The following is a 14,468-nucleotide window of genomic DNA, read 5'->3' as shown; positions in this document are numbered from 1 at the left end:
ATACATATATTGTACGTTATTTTATGTACATATAATATATATATATATATATATATATATATATATATATTACAAATAAAGCTTGCATTGTATATTCTATCATATCCTTGGGATAACAAATTCACTCCATCTGGTTTGGTTTCCATGTTTCATTGACGTCATTGTAGAACTCGCCGGCGGGGTTGAGGACCTGGTCATTAAGAAATCCTGCTATGGTCTCTTGAATTGCTTTCAGTTGGTCACGTCGTATGACTTTTTTCTTCAACCATAGAGTCTTCAATAAAAGTTAAAGGAAAAATATTAATATATATGTGTTGGTCATGTGATTACTTATATATATGAGCAACAAAAGAAATTGTGAATATATGAATATATTTATATAATGTACTTTGAGGATCTCTTCAGGAGTTCTTTTTGCGTACGCCATGATGAACTCGCAAACATAGTATCCGCAGTAGTTGTTCCCCTGTTCTTGCCTTAGAACCCACTTTTACGAGAAAAAAGATCCGGTGAATTGAAAGCATACATGGTGTTAATTGAATTATATATATATATATATATATATATATATATATATATATATATATATATATATATATATATATATATATATATATATATATATATATATATATATATATATATCTAGTACTTACTTTGTGTGCGATTACATCCAGTGGCGCTTTGCTATGTTTCATGTGGTGTTCTTCAATGAAACTTTTCCAAACACTGCGCCCAATAAAATAAAAAATTAATTTGGCCTTTAATAATTATTGCAGTTAAGATATCGGGTTATATATAGTTGCTAGAGAGACCAAATTACACTTGGATAATATCTATCATGTCTTGGTACTTTGTTTGCTCTTTTCTTAACGAGTCTAAGATGCTCAACCGATTATTGGCCATATCGATGACCATCAATATCCAGTGATTGCTGCATATGTTTTTATACACAATTATGATCGACATTAACTAGAGTATATATATATATATATATATATATATAACTTAGCTAGTAAGCAAATAATTGAACAAATGTCCATATGATCGACATTAATTATTTAACACTCACTTGAAGTTGTAGAGGAAGAGTATGTCCTTGTTTTGTTGGTTCACTAAGAACCTCATGAGATTTTTCTCGAGTTCAGCTTTTCATTGAGGCGGGGGGTTAGGGTGTTTGAATACGACATTTGGATAAATGAAACCAACATCATTATCCTTTCTCTTTCTGAGTTCTGTCATCTCATATCTGCATATATAAAAATATAGTGTGAGGATATATAATTTATATATATACATGTAGCTTTATATATATAGACTTTAATAGTAGAAAATAATCACACTTACAAACAATAGCAGCTAATGAGACTTTTGTCGAGAGAGTCCAGGTGGCATAGTTGGTGTAATTCTACAAACTCGACATATATAACGTCATCGCCACGGAAGTAATGTTGATTTCTAACTCTGATAGGAACAAAGGCCTCTCCCCGTTCACACGCCGTCATGTACCACTTGTTTAGCAGGTACATTTGCATACCCAGTTCACCTAAGGCCTCAGGGTTGTATAGACTCTTTTCATGTTCAAATTTCTTTCAAGGATCCACTTTTGGAGCAGATGGTCCTTCAACGAGCACTTGGGCAAGGTCCAAACCAGTTTCCTCGTAAAACCGAGCCAGCTCCTCAAAATCAACGTCTAAGTCTAAGTTCGAACCATATTCATTACGAACGATAAGAGGGGGGACTGATTGTTGCGATTGTTGTCCGAGTTGTGCAACACCTTTCCCTGGTCTAGTCTTTTTCTGTGCCGCCTCAAATGACTTGGTGAGAGAGCGGTTGTAGTCCGATTTTGGCAGGGTCTTTTGAGATTCCCGCTTTTTCTGGTCCACCTTCTTTCTTAGAAGATCTGGAGGTAGGTAGAAGTACGATTTCTCTGGGTTCTCCCTCGCTTCTCGTTGCTTTTTTACTTTTTCGAAGAAACTGTCCACATCTTTTTGTACTGCAGCATTTAATTCCTTTTCACTTTTCTCGTAAGATAGTTTTTGGGGAATAACTGGATTAGATGTGGCTTTCTTCTTTGCCGGCTGGTGGGCCAACGGCTTCGTTTGCGGGGCAGACCTCTTAGGAGCTGGCTTCTTCTTAGTCATCAAGGGAGGCGGGGAAGCCATTGGAGACCTCTTTGGAGGCGTTGGAGACCTCCTTGGAGGTGGCGGCGGTGGCGGCGTTGCCACCTGATTTCCCGGAGCACTATGATGATCTGGAGATTGGATAATTGAACTTAGGTTGATGGAGACCCTGCTGTGTGAGTACAAAAAAGAATAATTAGGTATAAGAAATTGTTATTTTTAATCATGCATGTCAATAGAAAATTAGTGAAATTTTTTTGTTCACTTTTGTCCGCACCTATTGTCTGGCAATTGAGGAAGCGACGGTGGACTAGAGACCCTGGGAATAATGATGTAGCGCTTGCGCCATAGTATGAATGTCTTCTCTGCTTCTCCTAGAGTCTTCTCCCCATCACCTCCTGGAATGTCAAGAGCTAGATCACTAAAACCTTTGTTAACTCTATCCACTGAGACGCTAACATATCCAGGTGGTATTATTGCCCCATGGATTCTTGGTGTCTTGGTAGGATCTGGAGGAGAAAAAACACCGAGAGCCACCATGATTGTGGCATTCTCTTTTAGAATATGTAGGTCACATGATGTAAACGGTGCAGTGATGTCATCCACAGGGAAACGTAGCATTGCGTCATCTTGATTTGGCAACTCCGTGGAAGCGCAGCTGCTTTTCAACTAATCAGGGGGCTAATATTAATGTTGATTCCTACATCTGATGCTTGCCTTTGGGCACTCATTGCTATTTGCACTTGCTTTATGATTTCGTCTTGCATTCTAGCTTGCATGTTTTTTTTGCGCTCTTGTGCTTGAAGCAACGCCTCCCGTGACTCACGAACATATTCCTTCAACCTGCTGATCCGCGCTGCTTACTCATCCTTCCTTCTCTGCCGGCTTCTGTAGGTGATGAGGACATGACACCAATGGATACGACCATTGTTTATAAGGTGAGATCGTTCCAACATTTGCATAGTGATTTTTGGTACAATTCACTTGGTTCCACATGTACATGTCGTTATTTGAATGTAGGTACAAATATGTCTCAACGTGCAAGTTCATCAAAGTTGAATTTTTGGTTCATCGGCAGCTTGACAGTGCATCATTGGGAAGGCCATAACTCAGCCATCTAGAGTGCGATCGAGGTCAATGAGCACTTGATGGAAAGCTTGTTTGATAAGATTTCAAATAGATCTGGTCTCATCTCAATATCACATCAGCAAGGCCTCCAAACCATTAAGATATTCTATCGTTGTTTCTGCTGGGAACTACACTATCGTTATGGGCTTGTTATTCATCCTTGGGACCCTGGCCCAAGTGGGAGCACACCCCAAGGACTTGGAGAACCCACCAAGAAAGCCCTTGGACGTCCTCCTCCTTGGCCTCCACCTTAGGAGGCCAGCAAGGATGTCCAAGCCAAGTCAGAGGCCCAGTCCAACTTGAGTTCGAGTCCATCTCAGGCTTTAGGACCAGCGTGTAGTAAAACGGACGTCCAGAATCTGTCACGGCGCTGCGTCGTCGTCTTTTGGGCCGTTGGGCCTTGTAACGTGTTGGGACACCTTTAGGACGTGAAGAGGGATCCTTGGACGTCCCTTAGGCTATATAATCAGTAGCCACCACCTACTTTAGGTTTTGGGTTTTGTTTTAGATCAATCTGTCATTAAACAGTCGCCGTTATCGGTTTGCAAGACCCCAACTTCGAGTGCTTAATCATTCATCTACAATTGTCACTTTAATTGAGTTACTTTTTATCTTGTTCTTGCTTGTGTTCTTCGATTCGTGGCAGGGATTAGCCTTCTTGGCGAGGTCAACCGGATTGTGACATGGTTGATAACCAGAGGAGACGTAGTGCTAAGGTTGTAGGGTTTGGGTCTTTGTGATCTGAAGCCAGATCGATGTGTCGCTCTCTGAACAAATCGTTGTTTATCTTGAACCTGACGGAAGATCGAGATCCCTGTTCCCATTAAGTGGTAATCAGAGCTTCAGGTATACCATCAAGTTCACATCTTACCCTTAGTTCGAGTGTTTTTTCTTTTATCCCATAGTCCAATGCCATATTTGTTTCCTGTCCTATAACCATCCGCGCCATAGCCTTTGCATGATTTAGTTTCAGAGTCCGCTTTGTTGAGTTTGTATCCTAGGTCAAAGTCTTGTTGCTGGTTTAGATTGTGTTCTTTTCTAGTTTGTGTTGATCCCTTCACCCGCCGCTATTTCGTATCACCATCGGTTTGCATCTTGTGTCCACTAAAACCCTGATTCGAGCAGCTTCCTTAAAACAGTCATAACTTTTGCATCCGAACTCGAAACGGGGAAAATTTTATATCTACAGAGAATGCCAGAAAATTTTAGATCTATTTCATCCCAGCGTTGCTGTATTTGCAAAAATTAGATTTGTGAAATTCGATTAGGAAAATTGAGTTTCTGAGCCCACAAGTTTTAGTATGCTTTTTAGAGCACAGTCCTAATTTCTATAGGCCACATCTTTTATTCAATTGAGCTCAAATTTTTTATGGTTTATTCTTGTGTGCTCCTTGCTGAGAAAAGAATATCAAAAGAGCAAAAGCAAGAAAAAAAATTGGACAAAAAATAAAAGAAAAAAATAGTAAAAGAGAATAGAAGATATCGAAAAGGAGATAATAAGGAACACTCAATAGCTCTATTGTTTGTGGTATCTTTTGCCTTGTTCATATCCGTTGCTACCTTTAATACTTGTTTCCTTTCATCCTTTTTTCCTCTCTTGTTTATCACAACTGGTGATAGAAACACGTATAGGCTAGCAACTAGGACAAGTGCTCTGGACATTTATTCAATATTGTTGTCTGTCACTGACTTGTGTGCCACATATATATATATATTTGTTCTTTTTTGTGCCTCCCAAGCTCCACATATACTTCAGATCGGTACAGAAAAAGACCCTTGTAATCTTGGTGTCACACCCTCACAGGTATCACGAACTAGCCACCGGTTGTACCGTTCACTGCTTTGCGTTGGTAAGAACCTTGTAAGAACTTGGTAAGATGTGTGAGAGTGTGATTCCACTTACCCATAAATAGTTGATAGGGGATTTATATTAATTTCTAACAATATCAAACAACGAGTTTCTGTTTAAGAGTGAATTATAGGAAATCATGGACTAGAAGTTTGCAAGGATGGACCGGATAAAGAACAATGAGCCCTCACATAGACTATAATCATCAAGGTATGAGAGGTAAATTGACCATACCATCCTTTTCGGGTCATTATGATGCTGAAGGATACCTTAATTGGGAGATAATGGTAGAACAAAAGTTTAGTGCCCACCTTATACCTGAGCAATATAGAGTTCGACAAGCTACTAGTGAGTTTAAGGACTTTGCCATTATTTGGTGGTATGGGCTAGTTGCAGAGGATGTTTTACCTGGTACATGGAAAGAACTTAAGATAGCTATGCGTGATCGTTTTATTCCTCCTTCTTATAAACATGAATGGCATAACAAATTACAGTGCTTAGAGCAGGGCAATATATTTGTCCAAGAATATTATACAGAGTTTCAAAAGTGTGCAATATGTTGTGGGATAGTAGAGGACATGGAAGATACCATTGTTCATTTTTTTGGTGGTTTGAGGCATGAAATACAAGATATTGTTTTCCATATAGAATTTCATACTCTCAAACGTTTGTTCCAGCTTGCTATGCTTGCAGAAAAAGAATTGCAGGAATGTCAGCAAAAGAACCATACCAACATTGGTGACAACCTCAACCAGATTTTAGTAAGGGTGGAGCAACCATTTGCGAAGGTTGAGACTGTGATAAAAAGGCGAGTGGTTACTTTCACCACTACAACAACATCTTCACCACCACCTCCTCCCACACATACTTTGGAGTCTGGTAAAACTTTAAACCATGCTGAAAATGCACAAACTAATAGAGATAGAGCTGCTAATGGAAGGAAAGAATTGGATGTTAAATCTAAATTGCCTTTGTCAAAAAATAATTATTCTAATAATGCTAGTGATAAAGAAGAGCTGTGTGAAAATGCTTTTATTATACGTATGCCACAACTAGTGAATGAGTATGATGCTTTGGCTTTGGAACCAATTACTTATGCTGAACATAAAAAATTGCTTCCCATTGCTACCGAAAAAGATGAAAAGAAATTATTGTATTCTTCAAATACTTTGGGTTATATTGAGTTTGATACTTTATATGCTCTTAGTAGTTTAGAAGAGAAACTTAAATGTGTTGAATTGTCATGGTTGTCTACTTGTACATATCATTTTATTGGAAAATATAATTGTAAAGGAGAGTATATGGTGCATCGTGTCTATATTTGTTCAAATCTGAAATCTCCTTATATTGTGCAAAAGTATGATCAACCAAAGGATTGCAATTGCTATAATCTTGGCATGTCGAGTTCCCCTAATTTTGTTATAAAGAAACATGTTAAATTTCAAGAAGGGGAGCAATGTTGGCTACTACCAACAACGTTTACTTCAGCTAATCCCAAACCGAGGACGGTTTGTTGTCAAGAAGGGGAGGATGATGAGGACATGACACCATCGGATACGACCATTGTTTATAAGGTGAGCTCGTTCCTACATTAGTATAGTGATTTTTGGTACAATTCACTTGGTTTCACATGTACATGTCATTATTTGAATGTAGGTACAAATATGTCTCAACGTGCAAGTTCATCAAAGTTGAATTTTCGGTTCATCGGTAGCTCGACAGTGCATCATTGGGAAGACCATAACTCAGCCATCTGGAGTGCGATCGAGGTCAATGAGCACTTGATGGAAAGCTTGTTTGATAAGATTTCAAATACATCTAGTCTCATCTCAATATCACATCAGCAAGGCCTCCAAACCATCAAGATATTCTATCGCTGTTTCTGCTGGGAGCTACACTATCGTTATGGGCTTGTTATTCATCCTTGGGACCCTGGCCCAAGTGGGAGCACACCCCAAGGACTTGGAGAACCCACCAAGAAAGCCCTTGGACGTCCTCCTCCTTGGCCACCACCTTGGAGGCCAGCAAGGACGTCCAAGCCAAGCCGGAGGCCCAGTCCAACTTGAGTTTGAGTCCATCTCGGGCTTCAGGACCAGCGTGTAGTAAAATAGACGTCCAGGTCACATACGGACTCCGTTTTGATGATCCACATATGGATGGAAAGATAATTTCATAAGGAAACCAATGGAAGTGGTCCCACATCAAAATTCTATCAGAATCAATGGGAATCATCGAAACAAGTTGATGTCCAGAATCTGTCACGGCGCTGCGTCGTCGTCTGTTAGGCCGTTGGGCCTTGTAACGTGTTGGGACACCTTTAGGACGTGAAGAGGGATCCTTGGACGTCCCTTAGGCTATATAATCAGTAGCCACCACCTACTTTAGGTTTTGGGTTTTGTTTTAGATCAATCTGTCATTGAACAGTCGCCGTTATCGGTTTGTAAGACCCCAACTTCGAGTGCTTAATCATTTATCTACAATTGTCACTTTAATTGAGTTGCTTTTTATCTTGTTCTTGCTTGTGTTCTTCGATTCGCAGCAGCGATTAGCCTTCTTGGCAAGGTCAACCGGATTGTGACACGGTTGATAACCAGAGGAGACGTGGTGCTAAGGTTGCAGGGTTTGGATCTTTGTGATCTGAAGCCGGATCGGTGTGTCGCTCTTCGAACAAATCGTTGTTTATCTTGAACCTGACGGAAGATCGGGATCCCTATTCCCATTAAGTGGTAATCAGAGCTTCAGGTATACCGTCAAGTTCGCATCTTACCCTTAGTTAGAGTATTTTTTCTTTTATCCCATAGTCCAATGCCATATTTGTTTCCTGTCCTATAACCATCCGCGCCATAGCCTTTGCATGATTTAGTTTCAGAGTCCGCTTTGTTAAGTTTGTGTCCTAGGTCAAAGTCTTGTTGCTGGTTTAGATTGTGTTCTTTTCTAGTTTGTGTTGATCCCTTCACCCGCCGCTATTCCGTATCACCATCGGTTTGCATCTTGTGTCTACTAAAACCCTGATTCGAGCAGCTTCTTTAAAACAGTCATAACTTTTGCATCCGAACTCGAAACGGGGAAAATTTTATATCTACGGAGAATGCCAGAAAATTTTAGATCTATTTCATCCCAGCATAGCTGGGTTTGCAAAAATTAGATTTGTGAAATTCGATTAGGAAAATTAAGTTTCTGAGCCCACAAGTTTTGGTATGCTTTTTAGAGCACAGTCATAATTTTCTATAGGCCACATCTTTTATTCAATTGAGCGCAAATTTTTTGTGGTTTATTCTTGTGTGCTCCTTGCTGAGAAAAAAATATCAAAAGAGCAAAAGCAAGAAAAAAAAGATTAGACAAAAAATAAAAGAAAAAAATAGTAAAAGAGAATAGAAGATATCGAAAAGGAGCACATAAGGAACACTCAATAGCTCTATTGTTTGTGGTATCTTTTGCCTTGTTCATATCCGTTGCTACCTTTAATACTTGTTTCCTCTCTTGTTTATCACAACTGGTGATAGAAACATGTATAGGCCAGCAACTAGGACAAGTACTCTGGATATTTATTCAATATTGTTGTCTGTCACTGACTTGTGTGCCACCACCTTAGGAGGCCAGCAAGGACGTCCAAGCCAAGCCGGAGGCCCAGTCCAACTTGAGTTCGAGTCCATCTCGAGCTTCAGGACCAGCGTGTAGTAAAACGGACGTCCAGGTCGCATACAGACTCCGTTTTTGATGATCCACATATGGATGGAAAGATAATTTCATAAAGAAACCAATGGAAGTGGTCCCACATCAAAATTCCATCAGAATCAATGGAAATCGTCGAAACAAGTTGATGTCTAAAATCTATCACGGCGCTGCGTCGTCGTCTTTTGGGCCGTTGGGCCTTGTAACATGTTGGGACATCTTTAGGACGTGAAGAGGTATCCTTGGACGTCCCTTAGGCTATATAATCAGTAGCCACCACCTACTTTAGGTTTTGGGTTTATTTTAGATCAATCTGTCATTGAACAGTTGCCGTTATCGGTTTGCAAGACCCCAACTTCGAGTGCTTAATCATTCATCTGCAATTGTCACTTTAATTGAGTTGCTTTTTATCTTGTTCTTGCTTGTGTTCTTCGATTCGCAGCAGGGATTAGCCTTCTTGGCGAGGTCAACCGTATTGTGACATGGTTGATAACAAGAGGAGACGTGGTGCTAAGGTTGCAGGGTTTGGGTCTTTATGATCTGAAGCCGGATCGTTGTGTCGCTCTCCGAACAAATCATTGTTTATCTTGAACCTGACGGAAGATCGAGATCCCTGTTACCATTAGTAGGTATCTCTGTTGTTAGGGAAACCATGCTCCCAAGAAATGTTCCGTCCTAAACCTCTTGTTCGGGCACTGTGTTCGGCAGTCCCGATGGCATACGTCAGTTCATCCTTCTCTCTATTGGGCCTGAACGCACCAATAGCTTTAGCTTGTAGAGCATAAGATAATCTTTGTGTTGCTCTTTCGAGTTTTGGGCCATGAACCAGCTTCCTAGTCTCTAGGTCCAGTCTTCCCCCATGAGCGAAAAACCAATTCTTCGCGCGTTTGGGCCAATTGAGTGATTCTGGTGTGATACCCTTGGCAAGAATGCCCGCTTCCTTTTTTCCCACTTGGGAATGGCAGTCGCGTAGCCACCAGATCCCATGCCATGGTGGTATACCGTCTATCGGAAATTCTCTTGGTTCCTTCTCACCCGTTCCTCACCCTCTTCCGATGTCTTGTACTATGCAAAATCATTCCAGTAGGGCCTCAACTTCGCGAGCAGGCCCCTAGTATTGAAATTGGGCGTTAGGTTCTTCTTGACATATTTCGTGTATAGGGATTTCTTCCAAGTTTGGAATTATGTGGCCATCTTCTTCATAGCCCACTTTTGAACTAGCTCCTTGAATTCATCATCATTGATATCATCATAATCATCCGCTTGCAACGTAAAATGTTGAAGGATATCATCCCAAATTAAATTCTTATCAAGATCTGAGACAAAACTAACATGAGGCTCGTTGATCTTTTGCTTCCATTCACGGGCACTGATCGGAAGTCTGTCCCTTACAAGGTACCTATAGTGTTGCATGAATTTCCTTACATGTGGACCAAGTGGTTCGCCTGTCTCGATATTGAATTCTGATATTATGTAGCGCCCCTCCAATGGCTTTTTCGGGCCTCGAATATTTTTGCTTTTCGCCGTCGTGGTCGTCGATCTAGAGGGCTACGTATAAAAAAGAATAAATAAATATCATGTGTACACATAATGGATGATAGATATTCAAATATATATACAATATTCAAATATATATATAAATATATATACCTCGCCAGTATTTTCTTACACAATATTTTCTTGGTTTTCTTCAAGAGCCAGGTATTGACTCCCGTCATCTACATCCTGTTGGTCACCATCGGCAAATTGAGTGCCGGTGTTGATAATATTCATCATTTCTTCATCCATATTGTATCTCAGGGCAGCCATCTAGCTTTTACTCCACTAGATATATCTATAAAAAATAAAACATGTTTCAATAAATAACCATCCGTACTAGTTGACCTTGCTTACGTGATCATCTCGGTGAGCATTTCTCCACCGGACGACACCGTACTTGGCCAAGGAAGAGCTCTGATTCTATGAGGAAGGGAACACGGTCTTCCACGACCGTTGCCGCTCTCCCTCATAGAATCAAAGCTCCTCCTTGACGTCCGTTACCGCTCGGCAGAGAACATGCTCGCCGAGATGAACACGGTCCACAAATTCAACTAATACGGATTTTCTACAATTTTCTAACTATTTTCTAAGTTTTTCATTTCATGGAAAAATTAATTCTAAAAAATAAAAGGCATGATTTCTAAGTATTTCTTTTCATGGAAAAAATAATTCTAAGTGACCTGCTCGATATCGGTGAGCTCGCGGGCGTTTAGGTTGCCGATGATAGTAACATTTGTAGATGACATTTGTAGGTCAAAAATTATCAAATATCCATCAAATTATAGCTCAAAAACATGTTTCAATAAAAAACCATCCATACTAGTTGACCTTGCTTACGTGATCATCTCGGCGAGCATTTCTCCACTGGACGGCACCGTACTTGGCCAAGGAAGAGCTCCGATTATACGAGGAAGGGAACACAGTCTTCCACGACCGTTGCCGCTCTCCCTCTAGAATCAAAGCTCCTCCTTAACGTCCGTTACCGCTCGGCAGAGAACATACTCGCCGAGCTGATCACGGACCGCAAGTTCAGCTAGTACGGATTTTCTACAATTTTCTAAGTTTTTCATTTCATAAAAAGTTAAAATAAAATGTTTAGTCACGGAGTCCATAGAAACGACCATATTTTGACCTAGCAATGCATTGTCAATTGTCATTGCGTTGCATTGCACCCTAGACCGTAGCAACGCAACAAAAACTGTCAGGCCGGCTGTTCGGGCTCCGATTCTACGAACGAAGTGCACAAGACGGCAACGCAACCGCAAAACCATGACCGGCAGAGCTGAACGACGACTGACGCCTACCTGGCGCTCCTGATGGAAACGAGCCGCACCACTGGGCACCGCAGCCACATGGAGTCGGCAGCATGAGTTCTCCGCCGTCCCGCACGTCGCGTTTTATAGAAACTCAAACACGCTCAAACATACAATGCTACTAACAGGCACATACAAGAGAAACTAATTACAAGCTAGGCTCAGCCACGCTCCAGTGAGGCAGCGCGCGTGGGGAAGGCTCGGGCGAGCTCCGGTGAGGCAGTGCGGGGAAGGCTCGGCCGCCCTCCGGTGAGGCAGCGCACGCAGGGAAGGCTCGGGCGAGCTCCGGTGAGGCAGCGCGGTGAAGGTTCGGCGCGCTCCGGTGAGCACGAGCGAGGAGGGGGCCGAGGACGAGGACGACGCGCGCTCCAGTGAGGATGAGCGAGGCGTGCTGGCCGGCCGGGGAAGAAGCGCGCTGGCCAGCCGGAGAAGAGGCGCGCTGACGAGGCAAGGCTGCTAGGATGGTCTCCTAGGAGCGGCGGCACTGCTGGATCGATCTGGTGGAGAAGATGAGGCGATGGCGTGGCGGAGACAGAGAGGAAGAGAACTAGGGCGTGGTTTGTAAAGGGATACCTTTAGTCCTGGTTGGAGCTACCAACCGGGTCTAAAGAATCTTTAGTCTCGGGCTATTATTAGAACCGGGCTAAAGGTCTGAGCTTTAGTCCTAGGTGTACCCACAACCCGGGAGTAAAGGGCATTTGGGCGGGCCGCGAAAACTGCAGCTCTATCTTTAGTTCCGGGTGGTTGATCCACCCGGGAGTAAAGGGGGATCTGTCCCGGCTAGTGGATACACCCGGGACTAAAGCTCCACCTTTAGTCCTGGGTGGTTGATCCACCCGGGAGTAAAGGGGGAGCCGCAGTTGGCTTTCTCCAATTACCATAAGTTTTTTCCTTTTTTTATATATTTCTTTTATATAAATATGCAGAGAGTTATTAATTGCCTAATAAATAAAATATTATCCAAAAAAATTATTATAAAAATTCTTGGACTTGGTTTTGCATTATTATACGCAACAGAAATTTGTAAACTAAACTCTTTTGTTTTACTATATAAATATTTAACATAGTGTAAATAATAATTACAATTTACACCATGCAAAAATATACTACTTAATTAAAATCATTAAAACTATTGTTTTTCGACAGGAAATTAGTTTTCACATCTTATTAACGTTCATCATTTGGTTTTTCATCACACATTCTCCACGGGAAATCCACCGTCTAGCAGAAAATTCATTTAAACCGTAGAAAATATAAAAACACGACAATAAAATCTGAAGTCACAATTATTACGTAATAGGTCTAATACATCACTATATATATCAAGCGGGCATAGTAGTAAACTTCTTCTTAACATATATCCCTTGGTTATGATCGCGCTGTAACCATGTAGTGTCCTCATCATTTAGCTAGATGCTTAGGTCTTTGTTCACTATGAAGGGTGGAATTCGGTCATCCTTTTCATAATCTTCTAATATGTCTGACTTGTCTTCAATTTCGATAATGTTTCTTCTCCCTAAAAGAACTATGTGGTGCTTTGGCTCATTGATTGGGTCGTTGTTGTTTTTCCCTCTCTTCGGTTTTGTAGCCATGTCCTTGACATAGAACACCTGATTCACATCCTTGGCAAGGAGGAACGGTTCGTCTTTGTATCCAATATTGTTGAGGTCCACGGTTGTCATTCTATACTGGTTGTCAACTGCTACCCCGCCTCCAGTCGCCTTTACCCATTGGCACTTGAACAAAGGTACCTTAAAAGTAGGTGCATAGTTTAGTTCCCATATCTCCTCTATGCGGCCATAATATGTTTGCTTATTTCCATTAGGGTCGGTGGTATCTATGTGGACACCACTGTTTTGGTTGGTGCTCCTTTTATCTTGGGCTACTGTGTAAAATGTATTTCCATTTATCTCGTACCCTTTGTATGTGAGGATATGCCACAATGGCTGCCTAGCCAACAAATAAAGTTGCTCATCAATACTCTCATCACCCTGACATTCTTTTCGCAACCAGTCGCTGAAAGTTTCCATGTGCTGACGCGTAATCCAAGCTTCAGACTTTCCTTAAAACTCAGATCGGAGCAACTCTTTATGTGTCTTGATATATGAATCCACCAAAGAGGAGTTTTGCAGAACTATGTAGTGTGCTTTATTAAAATAATTGTCCTACATACCAATATATGGTTTCTTCCCTAGTGTCCCCTTTCCACTTAGTCTCCCCTCGTGTCGCGATTCAGGAACACCAATCGGGTCAAGGTCGGGAATAAAGTCAACACAAAACTCAATGACCTCCTCTGTTCTATAGCCCTTGGCGATGCTTCCTTCTGATCGAGCACGGTTGTGAACATATTTCTTTAGGACTCCCATGAACCTCTCAAAGGGGAACATGTTGTGCAGGAATACAGGACCGAGAATACTAATCTCCTTGACCAGGTGAACTAGGAGGTGTGTCATGATATTAAAGAAGGAAGGAGGGAACACCAACTCAAAGCTGACAAGACATTGAACCACATCATTCTATAGTTTAGCTAGATCCATTGGATCGATTGCCTTATGAGAAATTGTATTTAGGAATGCACATAGCTTCACGGTGGCTAGACGTACATTTGGAGGTAGAATTCCTCTTAATGCAACGGGAAGCAATTGTGTCATGAGCACGTGGCAGTCATGGGACTTTAAGTTTAGGAATTTCTTCTCTGGCACATTTTTTATACCCTTTATATTTGAGGAGAATCCAAATGGTACCTTGATGCTTGCTAGGCATTCAAATATGCTTTCCTTCTCTTCTTTGCTAAGAGTGTAGCTGGCAGGACTTAAGTAATAGCGTCCATCATCTGTCTTCTCT

This window comes from Miscanthus floridulus, chromosome 6 (genome assembly GCF_019320115.1).
Source record: "Miscanthus floridulus cultivar M001 chromosome 6, ASM1932011v1, whole genome shotgun sequence".
Taxonomy (NCBI): domain Eukaryota; kingdom Viridiplantae; phylum Streptophyta; class Magnoliopsida; order Poales; family Poaceae; genus Miscanthus; species Miscanthus floridulus.
Note: the sequence above shows the minus strand (reverse complement) of the source record.